This window comes from Ylistrum balloti, unplaced genomic scaffold, assembly GCF_031769215.1.
Source record: "Ylistrum balloti isolate Yb309-2 unplaced genomic scaffold, AGI_CSIRO_Ybal_v1 Utg370882, whole genome shotgun sequence".
Lineage (NCBI taxonomy): Eukaryota > Metazoa > Mollusca > Bivalvia > Pectinida > Pectinidae > Ylistrum > Ylistrum balloti.
The window spans coordinates 994,037-1,015,793 of NW_026782502.1; positions in this window are offsets into that span (position 1 = coordinate 994,037).

Below are 21,757 nucleotides of genomic sequence, written 5' to 3' on the forward strand. Positions count from 1 at the left end.
TATATTGGGCCTACGTCATGCTGGGATTTTATACAATTTAAAGGTCAGAGGGGTAAAATGTGCTACCTTCACATTAATTATTATCAATAATAAAATCGTCGAGGCTATTTATATTGGTTCTTTAATATTATGAGTGGGTAAAGGGTACAAAATGTATTCAAATAGGTTCAGAGTAATGACATTTATTATGACGTATATTACGAATATGATTTCAAGTTTGCAGAAAATGCTTTTATCAACCAAGGATGTCTTCTTTTTAAGCTGCAGAGAAGTTGAGCAATTTGTTATGCCTATTTGGCCTCGTACATATATAGGTCGTTATAGTCAGATGACCGTTTAGGCCCGTCAGGACTCTTGTTCGCCTTTTTGATTTTGGCACTAACCAGATGAACTAAATGACTGGCAGACGGCCATCTTTGGTTATTTTTAGCTCGCTTACTCAGGTAAGCGATCTCGTGCTGTTAAGTGGCATCAGTTGTCATTCAAGTGTCAATTTTCCCCCTTCAAACCACATTTTAACAACCAAAAGGCCCCGAGATACTGATTTTGGGTATGTAACATACTTGGTTGAGGGCTACAAAGTTTTTTTTAAATGGCTGACCTTGAACCACTTTCCAGAACACAGATATTTTGTGTTAAAATCTAAAAACAAGATATCAATGACCAAAAAGTCAAGAGTTCCAATACTGCTTCTGTAGTATGTTGGGATGAAGAGCTACCAAGTTTCTGAAAGGATTGGTCTTGGCCGAACGAGCGTTAGATCCTGAGTCATGTGTAATAGCATGCTTAAGAAAGTTTGTTATCGCTTAGTTGTCAGAAGTTCTTGAAGAATCTTCAAGTTTCATAATCATATCGTTTTCCTTTGGTGACTGATTGTGCAGTGTGATTGTGGGACTGATTAAATTAAGGCAAGGCAGTCATCTTTGATTTTGACTTAAGAAAATTTGAAAGTTGGTTTCGCTGTAAAGTGTTGCTAATCGGTAATCATGAAATGGAGAGTATCAGCCTGTGCATCGCTTGAGCAGGGATGCAGAGAGTGAAAGTGATCATAGCCCCTATCGAGGAGGGTGCACTAGTTGTCTTTATTCTTGTCTAATCACAAAAACAACCATTGGTTTGTCAATGAAAAGTTATTATCTTCTTTTTTAAAAGAGAATTTTCGGATTTAGGAAATAAGGCCAAAAACCTGAGAAGGGAAGTGAAAAGGGATATGATGTAGAAATCAATTGCAACAACGGTTTTAAACAGAAAACAAACATCTCTGTATGAAACACATTTGATTGAAAATATAAAAAAAAATGGTTTGAAATCATATGATTTGCATATGATCCTGAGCGCCCCAAATTAATAAACAAGTTTAATGCAGTTCAATGAATCGAGCCGGAATAAACAAACGTCTTAGCGACGTAAAGGATGACTATCAATGGCATGATTTCTTGCGGTGGGGAACGAGACAGGTCATACAACAACTAGTAGATGCTATAGCCCTCTTTGTAAGACCAGGTATTGATATACAGGAATTTCTTTACATTACTTCAGATACATGTTCAGGTTAGATATTAAACAGGGAAATTTTATATAGAAATGTTCTGTTTTTATAATTATTCGTGTGAGTATTGTTTTGTGTAGTGTCCATATGCTATATGGTGTTACGTTGTTCATATTTACCTGTAACCTGCCTGTTCAGTTGTGTCCATGAATGTCCGAATGTGGAGTGCACGCATGTAAATTTGTATATGGAAAGGGATGTGTTTCCATTGTTGTATACCTTGTTCCTATTTAAAAACGTGACATGTTTGGGTTGCCAACGATTTCATTGTTGGAATCGTCGATTTCCTTTTATTTTTTTATAAGTTGTCGCCGTGTAAATCTTTCTTTTTTGTTGATATTTTGTCCTATTTTGATTGCATTTGAGTTTGGCTTATGATCTTTTTTGATTGATTTAGTTTGTTTTTAATAGCAGTTTTTGCGATATTAATTACGTTGAATTAAAAAGACCAGACACAAAGAAAAGATCAGGGAATTTTCTCTCAAATAAAGAGTATCTTCCACAACTAAGATCCAAGTCTGGATTGTAATCATTCGAGAAATATGTAAGTGTCCCAGTGTCATGATTCGAGAAATATGTAAATTTCCCAGTGTCATGATTCGAGAAATATGTAAGTGTCCCAGTGTCATCATTCGAGAAATATATAAGTTTCCAAATGTCATCATTCGAGAAATATGTAAGTGTTCCAGTGTCATGATTCGAGAAATATGTAAGTGTCCCAGTGTCATGATTCGAGAAATATGTAAGTGACACAGTGTCATCATTCGAGAAATATGTAAGTGTCCCAGTGTCATCATTCGAGAAATATGTAAGTGTCCCAGTGTCATGATTCGAGAAATATGTAAGTGACACAGTGTCATGATTCGAGAAATATGTAAGTAGCCCAGTGTCATCATTCGAGAAATATGTAAGTGTCCCAGTGTCATGATTCGAGAAATATGTAAGTGACACAGTGTCATCATTCGAGAAATATGTAAGTGTCCCAGTGTCATCATTCGAGAAATATATAAGTGTCCCAGTGTCATGATTCAAGAAATATGTAAGTGACACAGTGTCATCATTCGAGAAATATGTAAGTGTCCCAGTGTCATGATTCGAGAAATATGTAAGTGACACAGTGTCATCATTCGAGAAATATGTAAGTGTCCCAGTGTCATCATTCGAGAAATATGTAAGTGTCCCAGTGTCATGATTCAAGAAATATGTAAGTGACACAGTGTCATCATTCGAAAAATATGTAAATTTCCCAGTGTCATCATTCGAGAAATATATAAGTTTCCCAGTGTCATCATTCGAGAAATATGTAAGTGTCCCAGTGTCATGATTCGAGAAAAATGTAAGTGTTCCAGTGTCATCATTCGAGAAATATATAAGTTTCCCAGTGTCATGATTCGAGAAAAATGTAAGTGTTCCAGTGTCATCATTCGAGAAATATATAAGTTTCCCAGTGTCATGATTCGAGAAAAATGTAAGTGTTCCAGTGTCATCATTCGAGAAATATGTAAGTGACGCAGTGTCATCATTCGAGAAATATATAAGTTTCCCAGTGTCATCATTCGAGAAATATGTAAGTGACACAGTGTCATGATTCGAGAAATATGTAAGTGTTCCAGTGTCATCATTCGAGAAATATGTAAGTGTCCCAGTACTTATCTGATTTGTCGCGAGGTTTAGCGACCCTGCTTTCATAACTCTTTCAAAAGGCACTACATACTTCTGGATAGATGACACTGTAGAACAATTTACGCCAATAAGGAATAACACCGTGTTCTAACGTACTTAGTCTTTATATAGCCAAGCACAATAACGTATGTTACACAATATGGCGTCCGACCGGAAGAGGACGAACAAGCGATGGGGCGCTTACAGTGGGAAGAAGGCCGCTTAAAACAACAACAATAAGAAGTACTGGCGTTAGTTCAAAGTAGTATCATAGTATCAAGGAAAAGTCTCATTATACAAGATATAAAATTAATTCCACAGAAAAGTTGATCCATATGGAAATAAAACAATGTACAGTGTTACATAATTAAATACAAAAACAATTTTTCTTAAACAATACCAGATATATTTTATCGTATTTTTTTTTATAAAAACGCCTCTACAGATTAATACTGAAAGGGAGCTTGATCAGACAATCTCGCAGATTATGAGTCAGTATCGGGTTACTCGACAGACCAATTGGCCGAGCTCCAGCCGTTACCTCCATTCCTTGAGATACAATAGATAGCAGCTTAACTGCTTTGTTATCAATGTCTTCTGGATCATAGAAGAATACGATAGACCCACTGTCGCCATGCGCAGCGAACACGGCGTCGTCGCTATTGCCAGAAATTACGATTCCTTTTTTTTTTGGAAATACACAAGCATTTCCAGAGTATACGATACCGGAAGTATATCCAGTCGCTGCCCCTACCTTATGTACCGGCCAACTGTCTATCTTATCCTCTGCATATACGCACGCCGGGCTAATTTCACCGTTTTCATTATGAAATTCAGTTTCACAACTTGGAACCATATCAGCATTTATATTGATGACTGCAATGTCGACATCGGATGAATCATGGCTTTCTATACACGTGCCGAGCTCTCTCGTAGCGTTGCCTTCATTGACATCTATCGCCTCTCGTAACTTTGCAAAATGGCCTGCAGTGATAGCTACCAAAGAGTGGTCATCTTTTTCACCAAAGCAGCCGAGGGTTGCGAATGATTGTTGTTTGGAAAGTTTGCCGCCACGACCAGCCAAATCAGATAGTGTTATTTTTTTGACCCAAAGTATTTCTGAATCTTCCCAACAATTACCCAAACTTTCTTTAATTTGATTAACGATGCTTTCCCTTTCACTATGCAGTGCTGGCTCTACTACAAGAATCAGACACCCGTCAGGCGTGATGCAAAAGCCTCTGATGCCACATTTCTGTAACCTGAAACAGGATATAAGTTAAATCTAAAAAACATGAACTGATCGTTACTTCTTAATGTTCTCCGTTTAATGCAAGCTTAACACTAAATTCAACATAATTAAAGCATAAGTACCTTTCAACGTCAAGTGCCTTCTTTACATCTTGATATGTTGAAGACAGGGGATAGACTCTGTCCATTCTGAAATAAAAAACCATGACGGTTCCTTAAGGCTGGTTGTCGACAATACGAAAACACCTAACGTGACTGTATCTTTATAATTACCGAAACAGAGAAATCGTAACAATATCAACTTACAATATAACATACTTAGGCATATATACTGTGATATGAAATTATCATTTGTGAATAAAACACATGAAAAGTAAGAGTCATGTAATTTTAATTTTAATATTTGACTTAATATCATATTTTGTCTGTAAAATAGTGTTGTCCTTTACGTATATTCGTAATTACGTTTAACAAGATATATGAAGAGTTATGTTCTAATTTATATTCCTGAAGCATTGGTATTATATTGTTCACACGTATTGGGACTACAGCAACGACAGTATTACATAGTGACGTCAGATTTGGCTGATGGATACCGAAATATAGAGACAGCATTCATTAATTACGCCAAAGGATTGCATCTTTATATATATAATGCAAATGAAATGCCACAATCAAAATCAAAGTGCCACGTTCGTAATTCACTATAATTGATATAAATATCTTATTTACATGGGGCTTATTACATTCACAGTCAAGGTAGGAATTAGTCGTTCTTTGACGAGTTTTAAATAGTACAAGATGGAACCTGGTTACAGTGTGGGTAATTCACATCACTTTCTATCATTATTACGTTCCTGTCAGAATAAACAGATGATAGTTTGACGCTAACGTGTCAAGCATATATGAAATGTATACGGATTTGGTAGAAAACAGTTTTTTAAACTGTAATTTTTTAATGTTTGCTACAAACTTCAACGAGGATTTCAAGTACCCACTCGTAATATGATCACACACTTATTAACTATACTAGCGGACAAAAAAACGCAATTTCAGTTTTGGTAATATAACTTTTTTATCCGTAGACCAAATGTTATGAATTGTGACACATAAATACCTCAGCGTACTGTTTAAATAATCGTCGGTTTAAATTCGGTCAACCGTGACCACGGGCGACGCTGCACGATTTGAACAGATTTTCCAACAAAGCGTGCGTTCGTAGCACTTCCACGTGCTATCAACTTAAAAAAAACATACCAATTCCAAGTTTTGAACAGCACACATCAAGTGCACAACATTTCATTCCAAGGCGATTAAAAAGCAGCATGCCGCGAATGTCCGAAGTTGATAGGGGTAGGGCTATTGCCCGAATTCTACAGGCCAATCGCAAAGTCTCGTCGCCCAGCAATTTGGAGTCCATGAGTCAACGATAGCTTGATTAGTTGGGCGTCTCAGGGCCACGGGAAGATTAGCTGACCGTCCCAGGAGCGGACTCGTGGTCGCCGTGTGTGTCCAAGAACAGTTAGGAATCGGTTGCGGGAGTTCAATTTAAGGCCACGACGTCTTTACGTTGGTCCGCAACTTAGACCCAAGAGACGTCAACGTCGAATGCAATGACTGCGTGCACATGTCCCAAATCGGTTTCTCCTGGCCCCCTGGAGACGTGTGTTATTCACGGACGAGTCTCGGTTCACGTTGTGCAGGTCAGATGTACGAAAACGTTGCTATCGACGTCGCGATGAGCGATATTTTGACACATGTGTTAAAGAAAACGACAGATTCGGGGGAGGGTCTGTTATGGTTTGGGCGGGGATTTCTCTCGTGATTATCCAAGGCAATCTTACAGCCGTCCGATATCGGGATCAGGTCCTCATTCCTCATGTCCTTCCATTAATCCAAGCGCGAAACCTTACGTTACAGCAGGATAATGCGAGGCCGCACGTTACTAAGGTGTGTTGTAACTTCCTCAACCAAAACAATGTCCCTGTACTCGACTGACCACCCTACAGTCCAGATCTGTCCCCGATCGAGCATTTGTGGGACGAGCTGGACAGGAGGCTCAGGAAGCGCGTCAACGTCCCAAACAACGTCGCTCAACTCACGCAGGCCCTTCTTCAGGAGTGGAATAACATCCCACAAAGGACCATAAACAATTTGATGGGGTCAATGGTAAGGAAAGTTTGAGCAGTGACTGCAGCTCGAGGTGGGCACACCCGCTATTGTTTTTGATCAGGAAATGACGTAGGTTATCCACGTTTAAACAACAGAGCTTATCAAATTTTAATCAGTAATAAGGAATTAATATTAACATCTTAACAATGATATGATCATGCATAAAACATTTGAAATATTTACCTCCGGACAAAAACTTTTTTCCATTAGTATATAACACAACATCATCTCCAGTAGAAGCAAACAAACATCACTATTGTCTAAATATTAGAGTTTGATATTTCCCAAAATTAAAGTTCAAATTGTCGCTTGCCGTAGTAACTATTTACACAAAAATAAACGTAACGGTACAAAACCTAAACTTACGATTGTTTGCCATCAGTATCAGGAGTGTTGTGTTCCGGTAGTTTTCTAGCAAGAAGAGACCGTATCTCCAGTTTGGCCAACTCCAACTCCTCCTGTTCGTGTTCAGATTTGAGTTTGTCCTGGACATATCTGTACGCTTGCTCGGCATAAGCAAATATTTCATTTTCGAACGAAAATGTAATAAATTTTCGAACGTGTGAATCATTCTTCAATGTTTTTACAACTGTTCCAGCAAGATAAAGCGTCTCATCTCCCTTTGGAATCTGTGCATAAAGATGTGGGTTAGTCTTACAAAGATTTTTCAAAAATATTATTACATAAAGAATTGTCCAAATGAAAGAATATTAACACTTATATTTAAGATTGATGTTCAGTGTGTGCAGTCAGATTGCAACCCTCAATTCTCCTTAAAGTTGACTTCGCTGGTAAACCGATTTATTCGTTATTGTCGATTTCGTTGTTGTTGTAGATAGCAATGTTTGTAAAATGTTTATTTACCTCAACAGGTGTTTCATTGTCCGGAAATAGGATGACCCATCTCCGTTTCCGTTCGTCGTCAGGTTCTGTCCAGTCTGATATAAATAAAAATTGAAATGAAGTTCAAAAGATGCAAGCGAGTTGAATAAAACAAAATCAGATAAATCGAAATGTACAATTTTCCTATATGGTTTGTGAATTCTACTTCACAACTCCAGTAACATTAAATCTGTTTATATGAGGATCTCGTGAATTCTGGAAAAAATTGCACAACTGAATTAAAATAGTATGAAATTAAAACGAAATTTTTCATTTCCTTTGATGTAATTATGCCCATTAATGAACGTGTGAATAAACCTTTTTCCCTGAGTACTTATTTGACAGTTTTAAAACCGTTTACCTCCAGTGATATCACGAACTCCTTCATCATCGTCGAGTTGACAAGATTCAGATTTCGGCATCAATGCCCTAAATTTTACTTCACTGCAATTGACGATGCCTGGAACATGGGGACCTGCTTTCCGTAGTTTTTCAGATATCCTTAGTGCTATTTTCGCATTGTAGTCCAATCGACCGTAAGTTTCTCTTTGTACCACATACTCCAGAACTCTGTATTCTGATAAAATAAGAAGATAAACAAGAACCAAAAAAACATCGCTCTTCTTAACGATTAGAACAATTCTAAACAAGACAAAAATTACAAAAAAAAAAAAAAAAAAAAAAAAAAAAAAAAAAAAAAAAAAAATGAATAAATAAATAAATAAATAAAACAAAAACAAATTAGGAAACAATAATATTATTGACTGATCGCGAAACTTCATTTTGGATCCATTCTTTATGAATCTGAAAACTGGATTTTTATTTTTCTAACATTCTACTTTAATTTATTCCACTCTCAGGCCATTGTGTAAATATGGCGGGTGTTGGATAAATATAAGAGATATTCCACTAGTGGTATATGGCCTTCCGGTTACATGATTGGTGAACTTTGACCCGAACTCCTTGTTTAGTTAGTTAGTTATTTTCTTAAAAGTTAAAGCTCGTGTCTTTTGTAACTTTTAAAAAATAACTAACTCGAGTGAAATTAACGCCGTATCCAACAACCACTCGTTGTGTAATCGCTATATATCCTAACAAAGCAGATAATATACACCAATGTTAAGTTACCAATGTGAATTCTGCGTAGTTTTATATCAGTCATATCAGCTAACAATTTGTGAGCAAAATGGTGGTTAAGTATATTACAAGAAAGGAAGCGAGACTAATCGTACTGGCAACTTTACTGGAGTTGGCATATTCCGTAATCCATTCGTTGAAAGAGCACAGGGCTCCAGACGTCGATGCAGTGTTGGCTTGACCCCTTGTCACCTATTTGAAATGTTATAAAATGTTTATTAGTATTGGGTTGTAGTGTCCATCCATCGTACATCAGGACTATCGACAAGATGATATCCCCACCCCTTACCACGGACCACTTTACTTTGTGATGTATATTTATGTTTTCATGTCTTTTTTTCGTGTTTCCAATGGATATTCACACAGGTTTATGTTAATCGAAAGCGCTAATTAACGTTTCCCTGTACCTTATATCATTATGTCATGTTATACTGATTCACTTAACCTTTACCTGTACCTTATAACTTTATGTCATGCTGTACTGATTCACTTAACGTTTCCCTGTACCTTATAACATTATGTCATGCTATAATGAATCACTTAACTTCACCTGTACCTTATAACACTATGTCATGTTATACTGTGTACTTAACCTTTACCTGTACCTTATAACATTATGTCATGTTATATTGATTTACTTAACCTTTACCTGTACCTTATAACATTATGTCATGTTATACTGAATCACTTAACTTTACCTGTACCTTATAACATTATGTCATGTTATATTATTTTACTTAACCTTTACCTGTACCTTATAATATTATGTCATGTTATATTGATTCACTTAACCTTTACCTGTACTTTATAACACTATGTCATGTTATATTGATTCACTTAACCTTTACCTGTACCTTACAACATTATGTCATGTTGTACTGATTCACTTAACCTTTACCTGTACCTTACAACATTATGTCATGTTATATTGATTCACTTAACCTTTACCTGTACCTTACAACATTATGTCATGTTATCTTGATTCACTTAACCTTTACCTGTACCTTATAACATTATGTCATGCTATACTGAATCACTTAACGTTTCCCTGTACCTTATAACATTATGTCATGTTATATTGATTCACTTAACCTTTACCTGTACCTTATAACATTATGTCATGCTGTACTGAATCACTTAACGTTTCCCTGTACCTTCTAACATTACGTCATGCTATATTGATTCACTTAACCTTTCCCTGTACCTTATAACATCATGTCATGTTATATTGATTCACTAAACCTTTTCCTGTACCTTATAACATTATGTCATGTTATATTGATTTACTTAACCTTTACCTGTACCTTATAACATTATGTCATGTTATACTGAATCACTTAACTTTACCTGTACCTTATAACATTATGTCATGTTATATTATTTTACTTAACCTTTACCTGTACCTTATAACATTATGTCATGTTATACTGATTCACTTAACCTTTACCTGTACCTTACAACATTATGCCATGTTATATTGATTCACTAAACCTTTACCTGTACCTTATAACACTATGTCATGCTATATTGATTCACTTAACCTTTACCTGTACCTTACAACATTATGTCATGTTATATTGATTCACTTAACCTTTACCTGTACCTTATAACATTATGCCATGTTATATTGATTCACTAAACCTTTACCTGTACCTTATAACACTATGTCATGTTATACTGATTCACTTAACCTTTACCTGTACCTTATAACATTATGTCATGCTGTACTGAATCACTTAACCTTTACCTGTACCTTACAATATTATGTCATGTTATACTGTGTACTTAACCTTTACCTGTACCTTATAACATGATGTCATGCTATACTGAATCACTTAACGTTTCCCTGTACCTTATAACATTATGTCATGCTATATTGATTCACTTAACCTTTACCTGTACCTTAAAACATTATGTCATGTTATATTGATTCACTTAACCTTTACCTGTACCTTATAACATTATGTAATGCTATACTGATTCACTTAACCTTTACCTGTACCTTATAACATGATGTCAAATTATATTGAATCACTTAACCTTCACCTGTACCTTACAACATTATGTCATGTTATACTGTGTACTTAACCTTTACCTGTACCTTATAACATGATGTCATGCTATACTGAATCACTTAACGTTTCCCTGTACCTTATAACATTATGTCATGCTATATTAATTCACTTAACCTTTACCTGTACCTTATAACATTATGTCATGTTATATTGATCCACTTAACCCTTACGTGTACCTTATAACATTATGTCATGTTATACTGAATCACTTAACTTTACCTGTACCATATAACATTATGTCATGTTATACTGATTCATGTAACCTTTACCTGTACCTTACAACATTATGTCATGTTATATTGATTCACTTAACCTTTACCTGTACCTTACAACATTATGTCATGTTATATTGATTCACTTAACCTTTACCTGTACCTTATAACATTATGTAATGCTATACTGATTCACTTAACCTTTACCTGTACCTTATAACATGATGTCATGTTATATTGATTCACTTAACCTTTACATGTACCTTATAACATTATGTCATGTTATACTGAATCACTTAACTTTACCTGTACCTTATAACATTATGTCATGTTATACTGATTCACTTAACCCTTACCTGTACCTTATAACATTATGTCATGTTATACTGAATCACTTAATTTTACCTGTACCTTATAACATTATGTCATGTTATACTGATTCACTTAACCTTTACCTGTACCTTACAACATTATGCCATGTTATATTGATTCACTAAACCTTTACCTGTACCTTATAACACTATGTCATGCTATATTGATTCACTTAACCTTTACCTGTACCTTACAACATTATGTCATGTTATATTGATTCACTTAACCTTTACCTGTACCTTATAACATTATGTCATGTTATATTGATTCACTTAACCTTTACCTGTACCTTATAACACTATGTCATGTTATATTGATTCACTTAACCTTTACCTGTACCTTATAACATTATGGCATGTTATATTGATTCACATAACCTTTACCTGTACCTTATAACATTATGTCATGTTATACTGATATCCTATTGTTATAGATGTTCTATTATTATATTGCGTTACTTTCATTATCAATTATTTCAATTTCAAGAAATTTTATTAGCTAATCTCTTTAGGTCACAGAGTTCATCATATACCAGCGTGCATGTCATCCACTTGCCATCTATTAATATGATAGCATGCAAGCCTAAACAATTTGAATGTATTGTGATAAAAAAAACGAGAAAAAAACAAGAAATACTAATTCTGCCATATAAACAATGTTACAATTATCCCCTGGCGTATCTTCTTCTACAATATATAGGCCATCAGGAAGTTTTGTTTTCTATATTAATTTCAGTCGATTTGACATTGTTTTATTCTGTGTATGAACCGGGGCCATATTTACAGGTGACATGAATTATGTTTAGAAAATCGAAGTATTCACTGTAAAATACCGTACACAATTTCAGCACATAGATGTTTGTGTAATCAACATATGGATGTTAAAAACACGATTTTCTTAACAATGGAAAATGTGAGTATCTAAAAAACAAAAACAAAATATATAGCAATATAATCTTAATTCAAACTCAAATTCCATAACACCAGGGCAAAATATGAACAAAAGAGAGATTTACATGGATATTCCTGAAAGAGTACAAGGAGAATAAGACCAGGTGTTATAACATAAAATATAAAACTAGTTCGTTTTATAATGAATCATGTCTTAATTAAGGGGGAACATCAGAGAAGTACATCCCTAATGCACAGATTTAAACAAAAAAGTTAATTAACAGGGTGTTTCTGCTTTAAGAATATAAAAATACCTGTCTCATTTAAGATCGCCATCTATTAGTGTAGAAGTCGGAGATTTGTGTATTTTTAAGAAAAGTGAAAACGCCTTGGATTAATTCCACATCTACAGATACCAAAGAGTTTAACATCAATGCTGGAAGTATGTCTTTCAATGTTAAATCATGAACATTATCATATGGTGAATAAATGAAAATATTTAAATACATATGCTAGTACACTACAGTCACATTTCTTGTTCCTGGAATAAATAAGGTAAACGTTTTCATTCTGTCAGGTAATATTCGTGGGAGATTCGCCATAATCGCGGTCTATAAAGATAGCGCGAAAATAAATGTCCGCAAAATACTACAGAAAACGAAACGAAAAATAAAATTATGGAGAATAAAAACTCATTTAAATCTATGTTATATGAACATCTACACCAATCCCCGTGAGATTAGCCAAACTGAGACTGAAGCCCCGTACAATACAATTATACAGTATTTTAAAACAAAACTGTTTATATTATATTGTAATTTTCATATTCATACAGGGAAGGACGATATACAGACTTTACAATGTCTATAAATAACTATTAGGATATTCCATCGATGACCGCATATAACCACAGTATTGCTCTTTGATAAATCCTGTAGCAGTGTTCATAGAAATCAAAACTCGTGACCTAAACTCTTTAACAAAGGAGTATTTACTAACGAAAAACACTTAAGCGAAACAAGACTCGGAAGAACAAGAACAGCGTTATCGTTGTTATTATATTCTCAATACAGTATGTCCTATGGAAGCGTATGCTAGACAGGTCCCGAAAAGACATCACACGAAATTTACAAGCGTTATGTCAAAATATACTCACATATACCGTTTAGGATAAAAGAGCTGTCATGACAAGTCTTGTTAAACAGACCTATAGACCATTTTAAAGTCTTTACCGTTGTTGATTATTATAAACGTTACCTTTACAAGTCTTTGTGTTTTAATGTAACTCGTTATCAATTAATAATTAACTTACCTGAATGAAATTCAATCAATTTGTATTAACACCTCGACACGGATTCAAATTCAACATCTTTGTGCATGACGCAAGAAACAATTTGGTCACAAAAGTGAGTGTCTAAAATTCAAAAACAAAACAATAAAAATTAAGTTACTTCATTGAACGTCATTATCAAGTTATCATACCTGATGAATCATCTTTGGAGGCCCGTCCGTTCGTGAATATACATATGGGCTATCACACTGGAAATGCTCAAATCCAGCTTGTTGTACAAATGTGTTCGTTTCTAAATGCGTTTTCTCGCACATAATGTTGATAGCTGATGACACCTAAAAAAGGAAACAAGAAACATCTGTTATATAAGGGTACTTGTTCAAATTTACGTAAGATCTATGTAATATGGCTGTGACTCGGGAGAGGTAAAATTACAAAATGATAATAATAATATATATATTGGAAAATATAAAACTTTAACATTTTTTTTAGTAAAAAAAGTATTTTCAAAAACTAATATAAATGTAAATTGGCGATGTTCACGATCCATTTGTCCTCCACATTGCATGTGAGGAGATAATGTTACAATTTTAACAGTAAGAACATTCTATTAACCACATCTCCTTTTGGTGTTGTTACGTGTGTGTCATGTAAGGTTTCCATTTCTACTGTAAAAGCTATTATTTTCGAGGGTTTATATTCTTCATTGATATCGAGAAATAAACTTGATATAAAAAAGACTCGTTTCATGTTTTCTCTGAAAATAACATATATTTCATTAGACGTAAAATCATGGAAAATTAGAGCCAATAAGGCATTGTGAAATCTTTACATTGACGGGAAATTTATCTTTGACATTGTCCATTGCATTACTATGACGTTTCATGATTTGAATATTCAACTTCTATACAAAGTACTCATATCGAATAAATGTTCCTTAGCAGTATTTCCGTACGGGAAATAGAAGTTTGACTGATGGAAAGATAAGTGAGATTTTCAAATCCAACCAAATCAACACATCTTCGCTAATCCTTTCCAGGAATATTAACACAGAAAGGAAGAATTAGAATATGTTCATTTCAGGTCATTTAGCAAATACATTAGAAAGTAATCTGTAAAATATATTTAATGATATAAGATTTTGATAATGGTTTTTAAGCAAGATGATTTCTGCAATTTGTTCTTTGATTTTGTTAATAACGTGGATATGTAAACCCAACGTTTATATTGGCTTAGTCAATCACACTCAGAAAGGATTCCTGTGACCACAATTAGTCACAATCCGCTAAGTCGTTTATTACTAGTGACATTGGTAGCGGAATAGGAACAATAAAGGCGACAGGTGCCACATTAATTCGATGAGACGTTAACTAAGTTATAGTCCATTCTATAAACTATAACTATAAAAGATTCGTTTTACAATTAGTATTTTTTTTCGATTTGCTTATTATGAAGAACGATCCAAAAGAATCGTAAATACTGGCTCATATCATGTAATGATAAATACAGTTATTGTCGGTAGCGTTTACGTATTTCCCTCTTTAATTGTCTAATAAGTGTAAACTTGAATGAGTCAGATGTCAGTAAAAATCCGATAAAGATGTTTTTTTGTTAATGACAAAGACATTGTAAATTTAAAAATAAATTTTTCAAACCGAAATGTTTACCGCTTCCTTTGTAAACCTGGAATGTAGCAGTTCACACTTCTGCTAAAAAAACATAATATCTCTTTTTGCTATCAATTTATAAACATTTATCTTATAAAATTAATTCTGCATTAAATGTTGAATCTGTTGAAAATTGAAATAGCTTTGAAATCACGTTTCTCAAAATTTCGAATTATATTGGACAACGCTGATTAGAGGACAAAATGCGTGTTCGTAACGAAATGTTGCCATTCGCTCAAAACTTAGAATATCTGTCTTTTTCATTTCAACATTGCTACCGCTATCTTTTCAAAGAAAACTTAGGAATTGTTTATTCACTTATTGAACTTCATTTAGCAAATATATAATATAGTTATAAGGTAATATCAACAGAATTACAAAACCTAAATTGCACGGGCCTTAACGGTCTTTTGACTAAGAAAGCTTTCAGCAGTGTTAAATCTTACTAAGAAACTGTTTTCTATGATGCAAATGGTAGTTGGGTAAGCAGTAGGTTATCTAACAAGTGTTACCTATCTTTTAACAGTTATAAAATGACCTCCCTGACTGCCATGTTTAAGTGTTGACAAGGACGAAAAATAACAATAATGATAGCATTTTCCTTCAGATATTTAAACGAAAATAGGTGTCTTTGATATTTGAGACACATAATTGTATCTTGAAAGCCGTGGATAATGAAATGTTACCTTATCTGATTCAAAGACAAATTGGCAAAATATTTAAAATCAGTCAAGTTAGTTCATTTTCTCTCTCTCTTAAAAATAAGTAAAAATTAGTAACCTGCAAATCCTATCGTCCATCCTCCATAATATGTCTGTTTCAGTGTAATTACTCACTATTGTATCATATGTCGAAACTGATTATGCTGATAAAACTGTTAAACTGATGAAATATCATCTTCTTTATAATACAGTTGTCATGGAATTAAATACACTTATTCGAAGCAACTTAGCAAGCAACTTACATCTTCAAACACATTTCAACACAAATTTTGAATTAGAGCCAAATGACAAATTTAACTGCATCACACATCTGGTCCTTCTATGATTCGTCAGTGATGTTTTCGCCAAAATTATTGGAAAATCTGCTGATGTTTTAATGACTCCTTAACGAAATTATGTTGACAGGTAGAAATTAGGCTGTGGTTTTCTTAATTTATATTGAAAGAAAAAACATAACAGTAAACACCTGTGCAGGTAGAAAGAGTTTACAGTTTGAGTCTTATCTACCTCTTAAAATGTAGCTCCAACTTACGACGATATAGAACACCTCCATTTAAATAGCATCAAAATACCAATATAGCAATATAATCTTAATTCAAACTCAAATTCCATAACACCAGGGCAAAATATGAACAAAAGAGAGAATTACATGGATACTCCTGAAAGAGTACAAGGAGAATAAGACCAGGTGTTATAACATAAAATATAAAACTAGTTCGTTTTATAATCAATCATGTCTTAATTAAGGGGGAACATCAGAGAAGTGCATCCCTAATGCACAGATTTAAACAAATAACCTAATTAACAGGGTGTTTCTGATTTAAGAATATAAAAATACCTGTCTCATTTAAGATCGCCATCTATTACTGTAGAAGTCGGAGATTTGTGTATTTTTAAGAAAAGTGAAAACGCCTTGGATTAATTCCACATCTTCAGATACCAAAGAGTTTAACATCAATGCTGGAAGTATGTCTTTCAATGTTAAATTATGAACATTATCATATGGTGAATAAATGAAAATATTTAAATACATATGCTAGTACACTACAGTCACATTTCTTGTTCCTGGAATAAATAAGGTAAACGTTTTCATTCTGTCAGGTAATATTCGTGGGAGATTCGCCATAATCGCGGTCTATAAAGATAGCGCGAAAATAAATGTCCGCAAAATACTACAGAAAACGAAACGAAAACTAAAATTATGGAGAATAAAAACTCATTTAAATCTATGTTATATGAACATCTACACCAATCCCCGTGAGATTAGCCAAACTGAGACTGAAGCCCCGTACAATACAATTATACAGTATTTTGAAACAAAACTGTTTATATTATATTGTAATTTTCATATTCATACAGGGAAGGACGATATACAGACTTCACAATGTCTATAAATAACTATTAGGATATTCCATCGATGACCGCATATAACCACAGTATTGCTCTTTGATAAATCCTGCAGCAGTGTTCATAGAAATCAAAACTCGTGACCTAAACTCTTTAACAAAGGAGTATTTACTAACGAAAAACACTTAAGCGAAACAAGACTCGGAAGAACAAGAACAGCGTTATCGTTGTTATTATATTCTCAATACAGTATGTCCTATGGAAGCGTATGCTAGACAGGTCCCGAAAAGACATCACACGAAATTTACAAGCGTTATGTCAAAATATACTCACATATACCGTTTAGGATAAAAGAGCTGTCATGACAAGTCTTGTTAAACAGACCTATAGACCATTTTAAAGTCTTTACCGTTGTTGATTGTTATAAACGTTACCTTTACAAGTCTTTGTGTTTTAATGTAACTCGTTATCAATTAATAATTAACTTACCTGAATGAAATTCAATCAATTTGTATTAACACCTCGACACGGATTCAAATTCAACATCTTTGTGCATGACGCAAGAGACAATTTGGTCACAAAAGTGAGTGTCTAAAAATCAAAAACAAAACAATAAAAATTAAGTTACTTCATTGAACGTCATTATCAAGTTATCATACCTGATGAATCATCTTTGGAGGCCCGTCCGTTCGTGAATATACATATGGGCTATCACACTGGAAATGCTCAAATCCAGCTTGTTGTACAAATGTGTTCGTTTCTAAATGCGTTTTCTCGCGCAAAATGTTGATAGCTGATGACACCTAAAAAAGGAAACAAGAAACATCTGTTATATAAGGGTACTTGTTCAAATTTACGTAAGATCTATGTAATATGGCTGTGACTCGGGAGAGGTAAAATTACAAAATGATAATAATATATATATATTGGAAAATATAAAACTTTAACATTTTTTTAGTAAAAAAAGTATTTTAAAAAACTAATATAAATGTAAATTGGCGATGTTCACGATCCATTTGTCCTCCACGTTGCATGTGAGGAGATAATGTTACAATTTTAACAGTAAGAACATTCTATTAACCACATCTCCTTTTGGTGTTGTTACGTGTGTGTCATGTAAGGTTTCCATTTCTACTGTAAAAGCTATTATTTTCGAGGGGTTATATTCTTCATTGATATCGAGAAATAAACTTGATATAAAAATGACCCGTTTCATGTTTTCTGTGAAAATAACATATATTTCATTAGACGTAAAACCATGGAAAATTAGAGCCAGTAAGGCATTGTGAAATCTTTACATTGACGGGAAATTTACCTTTGACATTGTCCATTGCATTACTATGACGTTTCATGATTTGAATATTCAACTTCTATACAAAGTACTCATATCGAATAAATGTTCCTTAGCAGTATTTCCGTACGGGAAATAGAAGTTTGACTGATGGAAAGATAAGTGAGATTTTCAAATCCAACCAAATCAACACATCTTCGCTAATCCTTTCCAGGAATATTAACACAGAAAGGAAGAATTAGAATATGTTCATTTCAGGTCATTTAGCAAATACATTAGAAAGTAATCTGTAAAATATATTTAATGATATAAGATTTTGATAATGGTTTTTAAGCAAGATGATTTCTGCAATTTGTTCTTTGATTTTGTTAATAACGTGGATATGTAAACCCAACGTTTATATTGGCTTAGTCAATCATACTCAGAAAGGATTCCTGTGACCACAATTAGTCACAATCCGCTAAGTCGTTTATTACTAGTGACATTGGTAGCGGAATAGGAACAATAAAGGCGACAGGTGCCACATTAATTCGATGAGACGTTAACTAAGTTATAGTCCATTCTATAAACTATAACTATAAAAGATTCGTTTTACAATTAGTATTTTTTTTCGATTTGCTTATTATGAAGAACGATCCAAAAGAATCGTAAATACTGGCTCATTTCATGTAATGATAAATACAGTTATTGTCGGTAGCGTTTACGTATTTCCCTCTTTAATTGTCTAATAAGTGTAAACTTGAATGAGTCAGATGTCAGTAAAAATCCGATAAAGATGTTTTTGTTAATGACAAAGACATTGTAAATTTAAAAATAAATTTTTCAAACCGAAATGTTTACCGCTTCCTTTGTAAACCTGGAATGTAGCAGTTCACACTTCTGCTAAAAAAACATAATATCTCTTTTTGCTATCAATTTATAAACATTTATCTTATAAAATTAATTCTGCATTAAATGTTGAATCTGTTGAAAATTGAAATAGCTTTGAAATCACGTTTCTCAAAATTTCCAATTATATTGGACAACGCTGATTAGAGGACAAAATGCGTGTTCGTAACGAAATGTTGCCATTCGCTCAAAACTTAGAATATCTGTCTTTTTCATTTCAACATTGCTACCGCCATCTTTTCAAAGAAAACTTAGGAATTGTTTATTCACTTATTGAACTTCATTTAGCAAATATATAATATAGTTATAAGGTAATATCAACAGAATTACAAAACCTAAATTGCACGGGTCTTAACGGTCTTTTGACTAAGAAAGCTTTCAGCAGTGTTAAATTTAAGAAACTGTTTTCTGTGATGCAAATGGTAGTTGGGTAAGCAGTAGGTTATCTAACAAGTGTTACCTATCTTTTAACAGTTATAAAATGACCTCCCTGACTGCCATGTTTAAGTGTTGACAAGGACGAAAAATAACAATAATGATAGCATTTTCCTTCAGATATTTAAACGAAAATAGGTGTCTTTGATATTTGAGACACATAATTGTATCTTGAAAGCCGTGGATAATGAAATGTTACCTTATCTGATTCAAAGACAAATTGGCAAAATATTTAAAATCAGTCAATTTAGTTCATTTTCTCTCTCTGTCTTAAAAATAAGTAAAAATTAGTAACCTGCAAATCCTATCGTCCATCCTCCATAATATGTCTGTTTGAGTGTAATTACTCACTATTGTATCATATGTCGAAACTGATTATGCTGATAAAACTCTTAAACTGATGAAATATCATCTTCTTTATAATACAGTTGTCATGGAATTAAATACACTTATTCGAAGCAACTTAGCAAGCAACTTACATCTTCAAACACATTTCAATACAAATTTTGAATTAGAGCCATATGACAAATTTAACTGCATCACACATCTAGTCCTTCTATGATTCGTCAGTGATGTTTTCGCCAAAATTATTGGAAAATCTGCTGATGTTTTAATGACTCCTTAACGAAATTATGTTGACAGGTAGAAATTAGGCTGTGGTTTTCTTAATTTATATTGAAAGAAAAACCATTACAGTAAACACCTGTGCAGGTAGAAAGAGTTTACAGTTTGAGTCTTATCTACCTCTTAAAATGTAGCTCCAACTTACGACGATATAGAACACCTCCATTTAAATAACATCAAAATACCAATATAGCAATATAATCTTAATTCAAACTCAAATTCCATAACACCAGGGCAAAATATGAACAAAAGAGAGAATTACATGGATACTCCTGAAAGAGTACAAGGAGAATAAGACCAGGTGTTATAACATAAAATATAAAACTAGTTCGTTTTATAATCAATCATGTCTTAATTAAGGGGGAACATCAGAGAAGTACATCCCTAATGCACAGATTTAAACAAATAACCTAATTAACAGGGTGTTTCTGATTTAAGAATATAAAAATACCTGTCTCATTTAAGATCGCCATCTATTAGTGTAGAAGTCGGAGATTTGTGTCATTTAAGAAAAGTGAAAACGCCTTGGCTTAATTTCACATCTACAGATACCAAAGAGTTTAACATCAATGCTGGAAGTATTTCTTTCAATGTTAAATTATGAACATTATCATATGGTGAATAAATGAAAATATTTAAATACATATGCTAGTACACTACAGTCACATTTCTTGTTCCTGGAATAAATAAGGTAAACGTTTTCATTCTGTCAGGTAATATTCGTGGGAGATTCGCCATAATCGCGGTCTATAAAGATAGCGCGAAAATAAATGTCCGCAAAATACTACAGAAAACGAAACGAAAAATAAAATTATGGAGAATAAAAACTCATTTAAATCTATGTTATATGAACATCTACACCAATCCCCGTGAGATTAGCCAAACTGAGACTGATGCCCCGTACAATACAATTATACAGTATTTTGAAACAAAACTGTTTATATTATATTGTAATTTTCATATTCATACAGGGAAGGACGATATACAGACTTTACAATGTCTATAAATAACTATTAGGATATTCCATCGATAACCGCATATAACCACAGTATTGCTCTTTGATAAATCCTGCAGCAGTGTTCATAGAAATCAAAACTCGTGACCTAAACTCTTTAACAAAGGAGTATTTACTAACGAAAAACACTTAAGCGAAACAAGACTCGGAAGAACAAGAACAGCGTTATCGTTGTTATTATATTCTCAATAAAGTATGTCCTATGGAAGCGTATGCTAGACAGGTCCCGAAAAGACATCACACGAAATTTACAAGCGTTATGTCAAAATATACTC